We start from the raw sequence: 17,467 nt of genomic DNA, 5'->3' as shown, positions 1-17,467 counted from the left end.
TCCTGGGCAAGCGTAGGATATGTAATGAGCATGTGCACAAGCACGAAGATTTTGCTAAAGAAACCGTACAGAATCTACGATACGACTCCTACGGAACGGGCATTGATTTTTGCGACATACCACCTACATCTGAGAGAGAGAGAAAAAGGATTATGCGTGAAGGTCCGACCAATATAGAGCCAAGGATGAAAGCAGAAAAGGACTTACAGACAGAAGACGACAGCATGGAGGAGATGCTGGATGCCTTCTTCCAGACAAGCGAGGAGAACGCTAACGAAGCAGCACCAGAAGCTGTGCACCTATCTCCTGAAGACATGTAGAGTAAGTTGGCACGTCAACCAATTTATGAAGGCGCCAAAATATCGACGCTTCGTACTTGTCTAGCCTTTTTGAATCTTCAGTCAATGTACGGGTGGTCAGATGCAAGCGTCATTGCTTTGTTTAGGTACGTAATTTATAAAAGAGACTTTCCGATTGCAACGGTAACGTGCTTGGAGAGCTTTTTAATTTAATGTGGCTTAAATAGGTTGTTGCGGGAGCAACTTCTCCCGGCTGCCAATGAAATGCCCCCCTCCAGGCCAGACACAAAGCAACTATTGACCTCAGTTGGCTTGGACTACAACAAGATTCATGCATGTCCAAATGATTGCATTCTTTTTCGCAATGAATTCGCAGATTGTCTGTCGTGTCCTAAGTGCGGAGCAATGCGCTACAAACAAGATACAGTTGGCAAGACAGTGCCAGCTAAAGTGTTGCAGCATTTCCCTATTATTCCCAAGATAAAAAGCATGTTTCGTTGTGGTTCCATTGCAAAGTTGATGCGGTGGCATTCTACGAATAGATCCACTGACGCAACATTTAGGGTGCCTGCTGATTCAAAGGCCTGGAGGCACATTGAAGATACCTGGCCACATTTTAAGAGTGAACCACGCAATTTGCGTTTGGGCATGGCAATGGATGGAGTCAATCCATTTGGCTTGAGAAGCTCGTCATGGAGCACTTGGCATGTGTGCCTTATCAATTACAACCTCCCGCCGTGGCTTGCCATCAAGAAGGGTCATTTGATATTAAGCTTGATTGTACCTGGTAAGTTCAAGGCAAAAAACATGGATGTTTATCTAGCTCCACTAGTTGACGAGCTCCAGGAGTTATGGCATGGGATCGACATAGCAGATGCGGTTGAACCAGTAGGACAAGACAGTGAGAGCAGCTCGACAGATCGGAGAACTCATATCTCTAGAAGAGGAAAAGCCGGCTATTGGATGTGACTGGAAGTATCATACATACATGGCATTGTGGTCGCATGGAAAGCATTTCAGAACACAACAAATTGACAACAGAAGAAACACGTTTGACAGTGGGGTAATGGTTAGTTTCATGCAAAAGAGCAGGGCTGACAGATATACGAGGGATGACGCAGACGAGCCAGAATTGACACTTGTAGATGAAGATGCAATGGATGAAGACAATCTGCCAAAACAAGTTGGGGCAGAGTTATGTTTGCAATTAGAGATAGACGATGAAACGGTGCAAGATCTTATCGATGATGCCTCACTCGTCGAGGCCTAGGCCTGTAAGTATTTGTGTGAAGACATTGATTTAAAATTAAGCTTAAAGTTAATTTAAACAACTGTGTTTTGACGCTTTATTTTACTTTCTTTGTGCAGGACTTTAGTATGGCAGACCAGTTTCCAGATCCTGCTTCTATGAGTGCAGATGCATTCATGGGCTTCGTTACACGGATGACGCCTGTTCAGATGGCAGAGCCTTCTTAGTACTGGGTAGCCAGAGGCATGGGTACTATGCCTCCGGGCTTAACACCCGAGGGTCCGACGCCTAGGGGGGGGACACCTATGGGGGTGGGGACGCCTATGGGTACGACGCCTGCTTCTCCCATCACGGCCGCTTCGACAGCTAGGGGTGGGACAGAGGCCGGTACGTCTTCATCTCTGCAGCACAGGCGCACTCGCCGATATCGGCGATCGTCAGGTGGAGGTGGTGGTTGCTGTGGAGAGGGTCCACAAATGCTTCGACCCCTCCTCGCTCACGACCCCCGTCCTACCCAGGCACACCTCTCGACACACTTCTTGGCACACCTCGGACACCTTGGGGGGCACACGATAATGTACGTACAAGCTCTATAATGTACGGCCAGGTAGTTCTGTTGACATGGATAGAGTCAGGACTGAGATGAGACAGCGGATTCGCTAGCTCGCGGAGCTACAGTTTTCGACCAGCATTCTTACGTCTTGGGATCAGCAGGAAAAGGACAAAGTCACTTACATAGTGGAGACCATCCTGAGAGAGTACCAGCTTGCTCCGGGTTTGCTCTGGGTTCTCACGTTGTTCCGAGGAGGTGGATCAAGGGTGTTGCACGGGACACCGTGAAACATGGATGAGATGCAGCTCGGAAGGCTTTCAGGACCGGCTCGCCGAAGCCTTCGGGCATCCCACACGAGACATGGCTGCAGATCAGGGAGGATGAGCGGACAGCGGCCACGCGGTTCAGACAGCAGCGTGAGGCCGCGCAGATACGACAGATGACCAAGGGGACATCTCATCTTGGCAGCGGAGGCTTCGACACCTTTCGCTATGAGTTTGTGAGTTTCTAATCCAATCTTAACTATGGCGTTTTTTAAAATGCGATGAATCATGTATTCTTATTACTCTGATTTTTGTATAAACGCAGAATCTTACGATGCATTGAGCCCCGACACGTCAGGAGGAGTCAGATGGATATCGCAGAGGTATCTATGAAGTATTGAATGATCTTGATGCTTCAAGAGAGCCTGTAGACTGGGCGGCCTTACAGTTTCGCTGATTGCTTGAGGTGAGACGTTAATATGTGTGAGTTGATTTAATTAAGTAAGTATATGTGAAGTAATATCAATACTAATTTTGTGAGTTGTCCTATGTGTAGGTTGTGACGCCTAGTCATCAGTGGATCGGATTTCATATATATGCTTTGTGAGACACAGACACGCTTCTGTGTCTCCTTTTGGATAGACATATATATATATGGTTATGATTATTGTTCAGACAGTTATTGTTTTCCTTATGGTTATGGTTATTGTCATTTTCATTGTATAGACATGGTTATTTCTCATATTCTTGTATAGACATAGTTATGGTTCAGGTTTTGTTTATGGTTATGTTTAACTTTCTGGTTATGCTTATGGTTATTGTTAATTTTGTTTCTGGTTATGATCAAAGTGGTTATATTGGTCGGTTATGGTTTTAAGTTATAGTTACGATTTTAAGTTATGGTTATGGTTCGTTATGGTCATTGGCCTTAAATCTCATGTGAGATCCTACATGGATAGCATGTAGGAGGCGTATACATGATATATTTTTTTTGAAAAGTTTATGTAAAAACGAAGGGAACTCTGCCGAAATTTCTACGGGAGCACGGTTGATTTTAGTGCTGCTCGCTTTCTTGGGCAGAGGGCAGGAAGTCTGGCTGTGGTGGCTGTGTCCATCTTTTCACTGGGTACAGGCCAGGCTACCTACCCTCTGCCCAAGAATTTTTTTTTATGTTATGGTCGTCGATATATGCGTCTATATATCTGTCAATATCTGCGTCGCTATCTGCGTCGCTATCTGCATCTATAACTGCGTCGCTATCTCCGTCCATATTTGCGTCGCAAATAAAGCCTTTCCACCCATATATCGAGGCAAATAGCGACAGTTTCACAGGGACGTAGATATCGACATCAGGCATCGATATCTGCGTCGATGAAACCTTTTTTTGTTGTAGTATATTTACCAAGTCCCCTTCTTCCCACTTTGCCATGGTTTACTCCACCAACTTAAGTTTTCAAGCCCAATGTTTAGAGAGTTCATATCTTTGAGATTGTATTCTGTCGTGATGGGACTCTTGAGGCTGAAATGTGGACCTTGCGAATTTTGATCCCCCTCCCCTCTTATTTTTTCTCCTCCTTGGATTTTTTTCGTTCTTGATACTTCAAATTTTACCGACCATATATACACATATCACATACTTTACCGCGTGAGCTCTTGCTACCATGTTTATGACAAACAAATTCTTTGAATGTGACCACTTGAACTTGGTAGAATATTTATCATGTCCATTGGTGTGCTCTTGCTACCATGTTTATGACAAACAAATTCTTTGAATGTAACCACTTGAACTTGGTAGAATATTTATCATGTTCATTGGTGTCTTCACTACTCTATCGAGATGTTTGAGACAATCCAAAATGAGATATTCTTTACCACACTCTAGACAAAATCCAAATATTCTCACTATATTCCCCTTTGAGTGGGTAATTTTTACCCCAATGATCATCTATGCACTCATAGCATGGTCCTAATTATTGAGGTTGTTATGGTAGTGATAGTGGATACCTTTGTTTGGTTGGATATGCCTTTGGTTCGTAATTTGGATTGGCTATGAAAGTCAAAGTGTTCTTACCTATTAAGTAGTGATTTCTCATAGACCGAGGTACATGTGACAATTGATTATTTGGCTCAATATTTTTCCATGGAGAATAAGATCATGGCATATTTGCAACTATAGGTTTTTTATGTGTATAGCATTGGATGGTAGGTTGAACGCCTCCACAAGTGTCACACTTCCTCATTTGAGGTGTTCTAACATTCTGTGCTTGCCTAAAAACTTGAACCATCCTGCTAACTACCGTGTCTGATTGATCTTGTTAGCACTAGCATTATGTGTTGCATTCATCATCTAAGTTGCAGTTTCACTTGTAGTGAAACTTGGATCATTGATTGAGGCATCCGCTTCTTCTAATATCTCTCCATAGGCTTTGCAATTGTCCACAAGGTACAGAATTTCTTTCGTTAACCCCTGTAGAAATGAAAAACCCTTTAAATGAAGATCTTTTTTTAGTGTTTTGTTTTTCAAACCTTTAATGAGGAGTACCACCAACCTTTTTTGCAGCAATATCCCTCTAGATGGGTATCTCTGAAGATATTTGTTTGAATGTTAGTGAAGCTTCCTTCACCTTATCATTGTCCTTTTGTTTAAAAGCATACGAATCTGCAAAATAGTATTATGCTTTATTGCCCTTTTGGAAAAATCCTCTGCAAACTCTATTTACTAGGCTTTAAATCATGCCAAACCTCTTCTCAATTCAATGGTTAGAACCATGTCAAGGCTATCCCATGAAGGATTCAAACCGAATCCTTCATACTAGGTACAAAAATAATGCATTTGGTCTACTCCTAAGACTTGCTTAAATAGCAGTACATGATCATGAGTATCCCCAAATCCACTATACTTCTTGCTCACTTATGTTGTATATTTATTGCACTTGGTATGGAGGTTATTTCAATCTTCTCTTAAAAATCCAAAGGAAGAACCTCACAAGCTTGTAAATGGTCAAGGAGATGCTCACATACAAATATCTCCCAACTATGGGAAAACTTAACAAAGAGCAAGCAAGATAGAACAACATGCAAGAAATGGAATAAAAAACAAGAATCTTTAATCATCATAACCATCTCAATGAGAAAATTGCCTATATACCCAACATATCTTTTGCAAATTATGTAGCTTTAGACCAATAAGCCTTCCTTCCTTTGTGAAAATTGTTTTGAGAGACCTCTAGGTGTTTGCAATTTAGATTGTACAATATTTTCCACCTTGCAAACTTGGGCCTTGGACAAAACCCAAGAAGCAAGAGGCAACTTCATCCCCCCATTTGCAGTAGTGTGCAGCCAAAATTCTCTACCCAAGCATATCTTTCTTCCAATGAGATGGTGTATTGACAAGCTTTCCACATTCTTGGATGTGTGCATTGGATCTAGCAAGTAGTTGATTTTCCATCTCATCCAATAGGGCAATTGGAACAATCTCAAGAATTTGTTCATTCCCTCTAGATATCCTCATCCATCGGTGATTCACTAGTTTGTTCCGTATGGTACCATGTGCGTGTACATCAAGTTGGGTTTTTAGAAGTGTGCATAAGCGTGTATAATAGGGGTAGACCCCCAAAACTTGCATACACATACGATCTACCCTCATAGTAGGGTCAATAAAATTTAGTGGAAATAAACATTCTTAACCATAGAAAGTAAAACTATGTTGAAAACGCTTTGCACTAAGAGCATCAACTAGCATATTATCCTTACTTGGGTTTAACTTGATGTCAAATTCATATTTTTGGTGCAATTATATACATCATCTTTGTATTATATTAAGGATGGGCTGAGTTAAGATCTACTTTAGGCTCTTGTGGTTGGTTACAATTTGAATTTGTATCAAGGAAACAATGTCTTCATAGCTTGGGAGCATAATTGATTGCTGATAATTCTAGCTCATGGTTGGCATAGTCGACCACATGAACTTGGATCTTATTGGAGGTGATGTAGGCTATGAAGTTTCTTTAAGGGATTAAGACCCATCCTAAGGGAAGGGTAGTAGCATTTGGTATTACTTGAAACTCTTCCGTGAATTTCAAAAGCTTGAGAATAGGGGCTGAAGTAAGATACTCCTTAAGTTTCTTAAAACCAACGTTGTGTTGTTCTTGCCAAAATATCTAATAGCGAGCTTGTAGTAGCCATAATGAGTGTTGAAGATTTTTCTTTTTTGTGGAGATATCAATCCCCTACATTTGGATTTGGTGATATCCAGATCAACATTAATTGATGTAAACATCTTGGCCCTTTTTAGCATGTAAAACATCTCTTATATATAGGGAATTGGATACTTTTTCTTAATTTTCTTTTACCTGATTAGGATCTCGTTATTTGATGAACATTAAAAAAAAATTATCTTACATATATTGGAAGAGAACAAATGGGGCTCATGGAGAAATGCTTGGTTGTATGAATCCCTTCTTAATAGGTGATTGCCTTGCTCAAAAGGGATGGACCCATAGATAATCCATTGTAAACTTAAAAGTATTTCATTCTTATATATGCAATAGACAAAGTGCTCTTGCTCCATCTCCTTCTCCATCATGTGCTTGTGGCTGTGGGAATGTGTGAGTGTGTGTGTGTGTGTGTGTGTGTGTGTGTGTGTGTGTGTGTGTGTGTGTGTGTGTGTGTGTGAGAGAGAGAGAGAGAGAGAGAGAGAGAGAGTGATCGAGCAGCATTGCATGTCAACATTGGCGATGGCGAGGCAGTTGAGCACCAATAGTGAGCTCCCTCTTCACTACAGCACGAATCCTAGATGGTGACACATTAAGGTGAGTGACGCATTTTCTACATTTTTTTAGCTTACCTATAGAAAGATTGTGTGTTTGTAGCCTTTGTGGCTCACACACGGCGCATAGTAAGGCCCCTACACTTGACAGGTTTGGTGATGCTGTTGGGAACTACTATGCACCAAGCTCTAGTTGCACTTTGTGCGGCTTCTAGATGTTACATTTTTTTCATTGGAAAGGGCGCATTTGCTATTGATTTTGGTTCCTATCTGTATAGATATGGTCATTGGTAGTTTAGATTTGTTGATTTTGTTTGTGTGTGTAGTGTCATTTTGTTCCTTTTGATTTATCACCATAATAGGAAGCATGCAACTCACCTACACATTCACCCGTAGCTACAGAAGTGATAAGGTTCTTTTTTTTCCTAAAATTTATAAGTTTTAGAAAACAAGGAAAAATATATATTTAAAAAACACCAACACAAACCAAAAGAGGGGAGGAATCGTTTTTGTTTCTTGAAAAGAAAAACTTCCAATTGTCCCCAAGCCCAAGCCCAAGCACAATCTTGGTCTTCGTCTTAAGATAGAAAATATGTTTGAAGCTATATATATCCCCTACTCCTACACGGGGTGAATGAGGCATGTGGGATGAAGTCTCCACCTTTCCCTTCACAAGCCTCCCTTAAACTTTCACTTTCATCCACTTGCTTAGGTAGAAATCGCTTGTTTTGAGGGTTATCGAGCACCTCAATTAGTCAAAAATTGTTTTATTAAGTGCGCTAAGATCTCCCAAGTGAGATGCTTGTTTTGAACTAGTGCATGCCCTAGTATGCTTTGCGAGCATAAAATAAAAAGAGAAAAGACAAGAAAACAACTAACAAAACAATGAAACAAAACACACAAAAAACTGAAGGAAAACGTTGTAGGGCATTTACCAATACTTGTAAGATATTGAAGTCACATGTATTTATAATCTTGATGAGTTCTAGATCATGAGAAAATAGAGAGTGGCTCAGTTTATGTGCGTACCCACTATCCAACCACGTTAGGTCCTAGGCCTTCGATTGGGACCCAAAATAGTGTGATCCAAGACCCACACATTGCAGCTAGTGACTCTTCCTTCGAGTATGATATGATGGAGGGGTATCCTACACAAAACCCCAAGAGTGCAAGTAAAAACGTGGCTGCCTTAGCCTCACAACCTAGTGCTAGTGTATTTAGTCACCTAATGGAAACATTGAGTAGAGCTACTTGCTCCGAATTTATTGCTAGTGAAGTTAATGAAGAAGGCGGGAAGTAGATTCATCATTCATGTCTCAAAATAGACCCCACACTCCCAAAGAGTTTCCATGTGGATATCCTACCCACTACATTGATTGAAGTCGCTATAAGGCTATCACCCTTTGAAGTTCTATTACCTGATGGTAGGAGGCTTAAAAAATTGCAAGAAGTCAAACATTATATGTAAGCGGCTAGAGAGAAGGAAATTAAAAACTTACACATGGTAGAACAACACAAAACAACGAAGGAAATGGCCTCTATGATAGGAGTCGTACTACTAGTCAAGCAATCAGGTTATCCTAAGTTAGTAGTCACTAAGAGTCAAACCATAAGGAGGCACAATGCATCCACTTCAAGGGAAACCTCTAGCACACTAATTCTAGAAGGGATATTTCTCAAAGAAATGGAAAAAATGACCTACAAATTGAAACTCTAATCGACCTATACATGGGCTACACATACATGTGGATTGGTTAGATGTTTTACAAACCATGTCTAGTGCCACCAGTCTAGAGGAGCAACAATAAATGGTTTGTGACCTCATCAATAGCATTGTCCAGTTGGACATGCAAAACAAAGGAATTACCCGGCCTTCAATGGGTCTTATGAGATTCTTGGATACTGCTAAGGCCAAATAGCCGACCTTATCACAAATGGACACTCCTTCAGTGAGTCCCATGGATCCATTGTATGTTGTTTCCCCTGAGTTTCAATGTAGTTTGAGCCCACAAATAGTACCTTTAGTTTCCCAAACCTGGCCTAGCTCAATATTCTATTGGAGACTAGCCTACTCCAGTGAGACGAGCATGACGAAAGGTACACTCTTGACCTCAATTATAAGTACTCCAATGCTACATAGTAGTGTAGGGCATGTGTTAGTACCTATAAGTGTGCATCAATCATATGTACTCGTTTCCACTCCTGCTCGTGTAGGTCCTACACCCCCAATTCTTCCAATTGCTTGTCCTACTGGATCGCATTATCCAACCTCTAATTCAAGTGGAGCAATACTAGCTAACAATAACATGTCATACTCTACATTTGCTATGCCTAGGGACACACGTGAACTCTAGAATGCCACTTGACAGGATGTCATATACCAAGCATGGGGCCCAAGGACTATCGTCCATTTGTATAGCTTCTTTGTAGCATGTTGGCTCTCCACTGTGAGTGGCCAAAATGTGGTGTATACTTAGCTCAAACTGCTTGGGCGCACATGATACTCTTACAGAGCGTCTCGGTGCTTGATTGCTGGACTTTGCTCTTTCTGGAGCAATAGTAGTATCTTGCACTTGTGGATTAGGTGCAACACTATTGGATTGAGTTGGTTCGAAGGCTACATCCTCAAAACAAACCGTCTATACTCGGGATTTTGGGTGTTAGAGACGATAGCCCATCTCTCCATTTACATCATAGCTAATAAAAATGCATTTGTGTGACCTGGGATCTAACTTGCGACGAAGTTCTTTGGACACATGTGCATATGCCTCACATCCAAATACACATAAATGCTTATAGCTTGGCGTTTTCCTAGTCCATAATTCCTCTGGAATTTTGAAATTCAAAGGAGAACTAGGTGACCTGTTGATGATGTGCATTGCTATCAGAATAGCTTTTCCCCAAAACTCTGGAGTAAGCGTTGCCATAGAAATCATAGAGATAACTCACTCTTGAATTATGTGATTTATTCTTTCAGCTATCCCATTTTGTGTAGGTGTGTATGGAGCAGTAAACTGTCGATGAATGCCTCTTTGATTTTAAAAATCCTTGAACTCCGTGGAGACGTATTCTCCACCATTGTCTGTGCGAAGAGCTTTCAGTTTTTTTTTTATTGGTTCTCAACCATGGCGAGAAATTTCTAGTATGTAGAAAATGTTGGAGCTATATATGGCTCACTCTGCTCAACTTGGTCTCACCTATATATTTGTATCTTGTCCTCAATATGAATCAGTCTTTGGGAGCGTACATGGTGTGTCTCTTCTCTCGTCTCTCTCTCTTTCTCTCTACATCTCAACATGGTATCATAGCGGTAACGATCACGCACCGATTCAATTCATGGTGACAAAACAGTATGTGTATGCGATTTGCATGTAAGATTCAAAATTGCCACAAATTTTATTTTTAAGCGTTGTTTCTTGTTAACTGTGGTTGTTTTGTGTTAAGAAGAATATGATTAGTGTTTTGTGTGGTGTTTATTGCTAATCAATCTAATGAATCATTGATTACGTTTTCTTGTTGATGACACCCTGAACTTCATCTCAATTTAGGGCGCTTTTTATCCAAAACTTGTTTATCTCCTCGAGCTCTTCGATTTGAGTTCTAGGTTTGCGTCCATCGGAGTTTGCAGTAGAAAGTTATGTTGTTTTTACTGCAATTGAGCTTGACGCAGCTTTCGTCCTCGTGCGTCTTCGTGAAGCGTCCGCAATCGTTTTTCTAATTTTGGCGTCGACCTTTTCGAGAAAATTTAGTTTTTTGCTATTCATATTGTGGCCGTCAATCTTGCGTCTCACGCCACTCAATTTTGAGGACTCTTTTATTATTAACGTCTCCTTTTCCCTGCTTTTTTGGGTGACGTCTCTCACATCTTTGGACGTTCATTGAGCAGCCTTCTTGCATTTATCGCTGACATAACACAATCCTCATATTTCTCTCGTTCTCAATTGCAGCCTTCACCATATATAGTGTGCAGATTCTATGATCTTATCTTATACGTCTTCTCGCAACAAGATATGGCTATGACTATTCTCGTCAACGGCTTTCCTTCTGGCCAGCGTTCTGTTCCTCCTTTCCAAGGCCAAGAATTTCCAGGCTGGAAAGCAAAGATGTTGTTAATTCTTGAAGGTGATGAACTCTCTGATATTGTTCTTGGAAATCGTGTTTGTCCGCCTCAGCCTGTTGATACGGATAATGATAACGTGCTTATCTGAAGGACCTATATTTGAAGATTGGAATGTGGCCTATACGGATTGGCAATGACATGATAAAGCAGCTCGTTGGTATATTATTTCTGCTCTTACTAATTCCCTTTTGCTTGATATGTATGAATTGCCTACTTCCCACGACGTATGGAAGTACCTTATTGCAAACTTTCATAAGAAATCTGTTACAAAAATACTTTATTTTGAGAGGGTTTCTTAACAAGTTACAATATGAAGTTGGTACTGCCATGACGGGACATATTAAATCTTTCAAATCTATTATTAATCAACTTGCTGCTGCCGGTGATCCTATTCCACAAAAACAACTGATTACACTTCTTCTTGATACGGTGAAGGACTCCTCTTATGATAACATTGTTACTATTCTCTCCAATAAAGATGGTCTAGATTTTGACCAAGCTTGCATGTCTTTAATTGAATACTCTCAACGTCAAGAACGTCATAATGCTGGTCATGATACAGCTATGATTTCACAAGAGGAGACTGAGTCTTAACAGATGGAACATGATTTTTATGCTCGAAGGCGTCCATTTCAACGAGGAAACCGCAGAGGTGGCCGTCGCGGTAATGTTTTCTCAAAATTTCCCAATAAGCAATGTTCTTACTGCAAACAGAATGTTGGATGAAGGTCAATACTTTGTTGGTAGCACCAAAGGTGCCATCATATGTGAGAAAAGAGATACTCTTTCCTCCCTCTTTGAACTTCTTGAGCTTTTGTGACCTTCACCATGCAGGGTAAGATTTGCGATGTCCTCCCCTCTTGTATTCTAGGAGAATAGCCATAACTTTCATCCGAAGAGGAGGAAGGTGAAGAAGAAGGAGAAGAGGGTGACCTCTTTCTTGCCCTTTTCTTCTTTTGTTTCCTCTCTTCCCTTTTGGAGTGATGAGAAGGACTATGGGTTGACCATTTCCTCTTGGGAGGAGTTGGCGATTGTCTAGACCGCCGTCTTCATGGAGCCAAATCTTCAAAGGAACTTAAATATTCATTACTTTCTCGTTCTTTGGATTCGTCCTCTTGTATGGGAGAGAGTCGTCTTTTTGGGGTCTCATCAAGAGGCCTCCTAAGCTCTCTCTCCTTGTTATCAATGTTCATTCTACTCTCTTGGTTATTGTCAGCCATGTTAACAAAAATTGTGTGTTTACTTAGTGTATGCTTTGGAAATTCAAAACCTTAGTTGCTCTCCTCTCAGCCTTTGAAAATCAGCACTTAAGTATCTACACCCACAGCTCAAATTGGTTAATAATAGAGAGTAGTGGAGTGGGTCTAACATAGCAGAGTTGCCGAGGGATAGCTCCTTTTGGACTTCTTATGGCTCAATAATAATAAAGCCATAGGCAAGTCTAAAAAGACTCCATTATTAAGACCAAAGCTCCTGAGGTGTGCACCATATCCCACATAATGGGCTCAGCAAAATTGATAAATAGATCCCAGTCCCACTTACCCTAATATAATTAACAAAATCAACCATTAATAGGCTACTTAAGGATCTCTCTTCTTAAGCAAGAAAAGAGAAACCAAATGCTCTGATACAAATGTAATGGAATGGCCTATTCACTTTGAGAGTAGTGAAATTAGTAAATTAGATAAGGCACTTTTGTGAGATTACTTTGTGAGCATAGGGGGTGAAATTTATTGATGGTAGCAACATAAACATGGTATTTGATTCACTTGGCATGAACAATACTTTTGCAAGAGAGAGAGTTTAGAGAACTTGACAACAATTGAGGACCGGATTTATGTGGAGCCGGTCCCCCCTCCAATAGCATTTTGTATTATAGATTCTCCCATCAAGAGAGACTTGGTATAATACAATCTTTGTGTTCTTTGTGACCTTGTGATGCTATGAAGATGGAATGCTTCATGCATCACAATCATAACATAGACTTTGTAAAAAGCATTAACCATCCCCGGCCTCAGTCCAAACGCCTCAAACACCTTTGAAGGTGGAGAGAGCTAGTGGGGAATGAGGGTAGGGAAGAGGAAGAAGAAAAATTCCATAGGAGAAAGAAATAGTTCCTCACTTATCAGCACCCTTCTTGCCAGCATACATAATAGCATAGTAATGAAGATGGAGAAGATGGAAAGCTTAAGCATTGAAGCATGGCTCTTGTTTGGATTTGCATTCCATAGCCAAGAGTGTTGGTGTAGGCTATCACTTCTCAACAAGCTTCGAGAAGGAGATGGAGTTCATCTACTTTCACCAAGTGAGAATGAATGAAAAAAATGAGTGTGTGAGAGGTGTATATCCCCCAAGCATACCCCTTGCTTGCTTTGGGCGAGCCCTCCTTTTTGCTCATGCTTGAAGCTCATTGGACCCCTCTCCCCCTAGCCAATCACATGCACAATGCATTTCAAGCACATGGGTAATCTTTGGACAAGTGTCCTCTTTATCCCTTCGAGAGAGAGAGCTTGAAAATATCTAGATATTTTTTGAATTGAACTAGAAGCTCATTGGATCCCTCTTTAGCCCAGCCAATAGGATTCAAGCACACCATGTGGCTAAGCATAGGAAGAGATTGACATGTGTCCATGTGCCCCTTGAGAGAAGGGGGTGCCCTTTGGGTGAGTCGGAGATTAAGTCAAAGATTCCCCTAACTTTGGGGCTTTCCCCCTCCTTTGTAGGGTCTCTTTTTGACGGAAGCACCTTAACCCCCATGCATGGTAAGCTTCTCAATCACCTTCCTCATCAAGCATGAGAAGCACCTCAAGCACCTTAATCATCAAACATGGCAAGCACCTCAAGCACCTTAGTCATCAAGCACAACAAGAACCTCAAGCATCTTAGTCAATAAGCATGACAAGCACCTCAAGCTTAGGTCGTGTTCCCACCTCAAGCTCAGTCCTAGCTTGCCTAAGGTCAAAGGACTTTTAAAACTAACCTTTGGAGGTCTTTAATGAAGCTAACCCTAAGGTCTTTTAAGCTCCATTAGATGCACATTGCTCTTTGATAGACTACCTCCTTTGGACCCCTATTGAGATGTAACCATCTCTCCTCTTGGTCCCCTGTTGAGATAAGTCTAGAAGCACTTATTGCACATTGCTCTTTGGTAGATCGTCTCCTTTTGGACCTTTATTGAGATGCAACCATTTCTCCTTTTGGTCCTTTGTTGAGATAGGTCTAGAGGCACTTATTACATATTTCTCTTTGGTAGACCATCTCCTTTTGGACCTCTATTGAGATGTAACCATCTCTCCTTTTGGTCCCCTACTGAGATAGGTCTAGAAGCACATGTCTCTATTCCAGCTCTTGTTCTCGTTTATTCTCCCACATTAAATGATTGATTTAATATGAGAAAATCATTTGGGTCAGCTAGATATTAGTGGCCTAACCTTGCAACAAAAAATCCTAATCATTTTGAGTTAGTACACGGAATATCGAGCACAAAACCACGGCCTTGTGCATAATGCTAAGCTTGTACATGATGTAAATAGGTACTATCTAATGCCAGTCACCCCCAAACCAAAAGAGATGGCAAGAAATTTTAGAAAATGCTAGTTCATGCCTTGGTGTATGGCAACCCACGCTATCCCAATCATACAATATGCCTGGTATGTGAAAGTGGCTAAGTCATAGCTCCATACAAAACCTCTTTTTTCAAGTATCCTTTATGCTTAACAATAAAACTCATTCAATTATTGTGATCAACTCACCTGCGTAAAAAATTAGAGCTAAAAACAGACATGTTTTTTACTAATATGGGTGTTAAGCCAAACCATTTAAATCGTATGAAAACCAAAACGCATGGTATAAAAAACCAATAAAATTTACAAAGTGTGGACTTGAGAAGCACCCTCTTTTTTCACAAGCTCCATGGTTAGGCAGTAGGCAAGCTTCCAAAACAAACTCTCAATCTTTCTTTATACCAACACAATCACCACGCAAAGAGACTAAGTGAGGGGCTCAGGGCCAACCTCACCTTTATATAGATGTTTGGTGTTGATACAGACCAGCAGACAGCTCTTTTCCCAATGTTGTTAGCATGCAAATGACAAGGAAAACAAGTGCCTCTATAGCCTTGCACAAGTCACACCGTTGGAAGGAAGAACTATTGCACTGCCGAAACCACCTATGATAAGCACCTGTAAAGATTTATGAAGAACCCTTCTAGCATGAAGCACACTTGTAATTAGGAGAAACCAAGGACATAATGATGTGTCTCATCTCAAGTAGATGTCCGTAGGGCATTCATAGGCTAAAAAATGATAAAAGATGAGAGAGTTATGGCCACTGAAGTTGGGGGTGCACTCTCTCTTGCTAAAAAATGAGCTCTTTGGAAAGTTTGCAAGTGTTGCAGCTATAAAATGGGGCCTAATTTGATCTTTTATTTGAAATTATTTATTCTCTCTCCTCAACCGACAAGGCTCTCTTGCAAGGCTCCATTTAATTGGTCCAATTTTGGCTTCATTGGGTAAGCAATGGGCAGCCGGTGACTTTTGGTCAAGGGAAGGGGTGGGGGTTAGTGTCTAGGGGACCAAAATAGATGGCTAGGCACTTGGGCAGCCGAGTGGGAACTCAAAATGGCACCCCTTCTCCCTCAAGAGTCCACCAGCACCCGCATCAAAGCTCCTCCCAAGCTCCTCTCTCCTTTGATACACCCCAAATGGGCACGCATTCGCCCTCTTATACCCCTTGCTTTGAGCCCAAAGCTCCCCTATGTGGGATTATCCCAACGCCACATGGCATCCTCCTCTTGCACTTCTCCAACTCCTTCTCTCCCCACAGAAAATTTCCAGCTTGACCCCTTCTCAGGACCAACTTCCCAGGAGCATAGTGCACCGCTCCGGCCACCAAATACGTCGTAAAGCACGGCTCGGAGCCCATTACTTCCGCTATCTCTAGAAACTTAAAATCTTAGGATTTCTAATTTTAGATCATCAAGTTGGCCCAGTTGCCTTTGTTGCATGCATCTACAACCACTTCCTAGGTCGAGACCGCCCACTTCGGACACACATAACTCATATGTATAAGTTCAATTCACAAGCTATAAAGCACGGCTGAAAATACTTATTCAAAAACATGTTTTGGGGACTCGAGCAACTCAAAACACTAGTACACAAGCCCGGGAAAACCAAACCTTTGTACATAAATTTTTACATGGTCACTCCCGAGACTCGAAGCACTATGTACACATATATCTATGAGGCTAGTTAGCAAACTTTTTGGCATGTTCTATTCAATTTATGCTCATCCAAAAAATGTATGACAACCTATAATGCTTTAAGCAACATCCACCTTGGGCCCATAGGGGGACTGAGAGAAGATGAAGACCATCATTATGTAGCATGTGGGTATACAGGGCAACTGTGAGTGGCCTAGATTGTATGCAACAGGCATGAACAACACAGTAAGGCTACCAGCGATAGCCACCTTGGCTCCATAGTGAGACTGAGTGGGAGAGAGGAGGTGAAGAGCATCAACATGCAACATGTGTGTGCATAGAGAGAGTGACAATTGCACAATAGACTAGATGCAAAATAAGTTGATAAATGCACACAAAAGAGATTATAAATAGTTGCTTATATGCCAACTTGTCACATGCACCTTGCTTGTTGCACATGCTACACACACATACAAGTTGCTTGCTTACACACACCTCTTGCCTTCATAAAAGGCACATGCATGCTCCACATGACTTCTAGACTAGGGTATTTTCCTATGGGTGTGAGATGCAACAAAATCCACAACCCCAATAGAGATCGTCGGAGAGGGGGGTGCACCACTATCGATCGCTGCCATTGCTCTGATACCAGTTGAAAAAGTGTCTGTGCGCGGTGCGGTGCGGGAGAGGGAAGAGGAGAAGAGTATTGTGGGTGGAACGAGCCTCAAAGTGAGGAGCTCCTTATTAGTGTGTATATGTACAACTAATAAGGGGTAATGGTTAGTGGATGGTCAGACATCAAACCTCCGATCCTGAGGAAAAGGCACAACACCTTTATCGCAATAGATTATCCAAGCACAAGGAGATTGCTTTAAATCATACATAGATTTATTATATCTGCACACTTGCTTAGTTACTGTTCAATAAACCAGTTTTAATGCCCGATTGATGTACATCCCATCCAAAATAAGCTGATAATGCGCACAGTAGTAGCCATGCGATAAGTGGGAGTTGA

Source organism: Adiantum capillus-veneris, chromosome 20, assembly GCF_014529385.1.
Source record: "Adiantum capillus-veneris isolate H3 chromosome 20, ASM1452938v2, whole genome shotgun sequence".
Taxonomy (NCBI): domain Eukaryota; kingdom Viridiplantae; phylum Streptophyta; class Polypodiopsida; order Polypodiales; family Pteridaceae; genus Adiantum; species Adiantum capillus-veneris.
The sequence above is the reverse complement of the archived record's forward strand: the minus strand, read 5'-3'. Positions refer to the sequence as shown.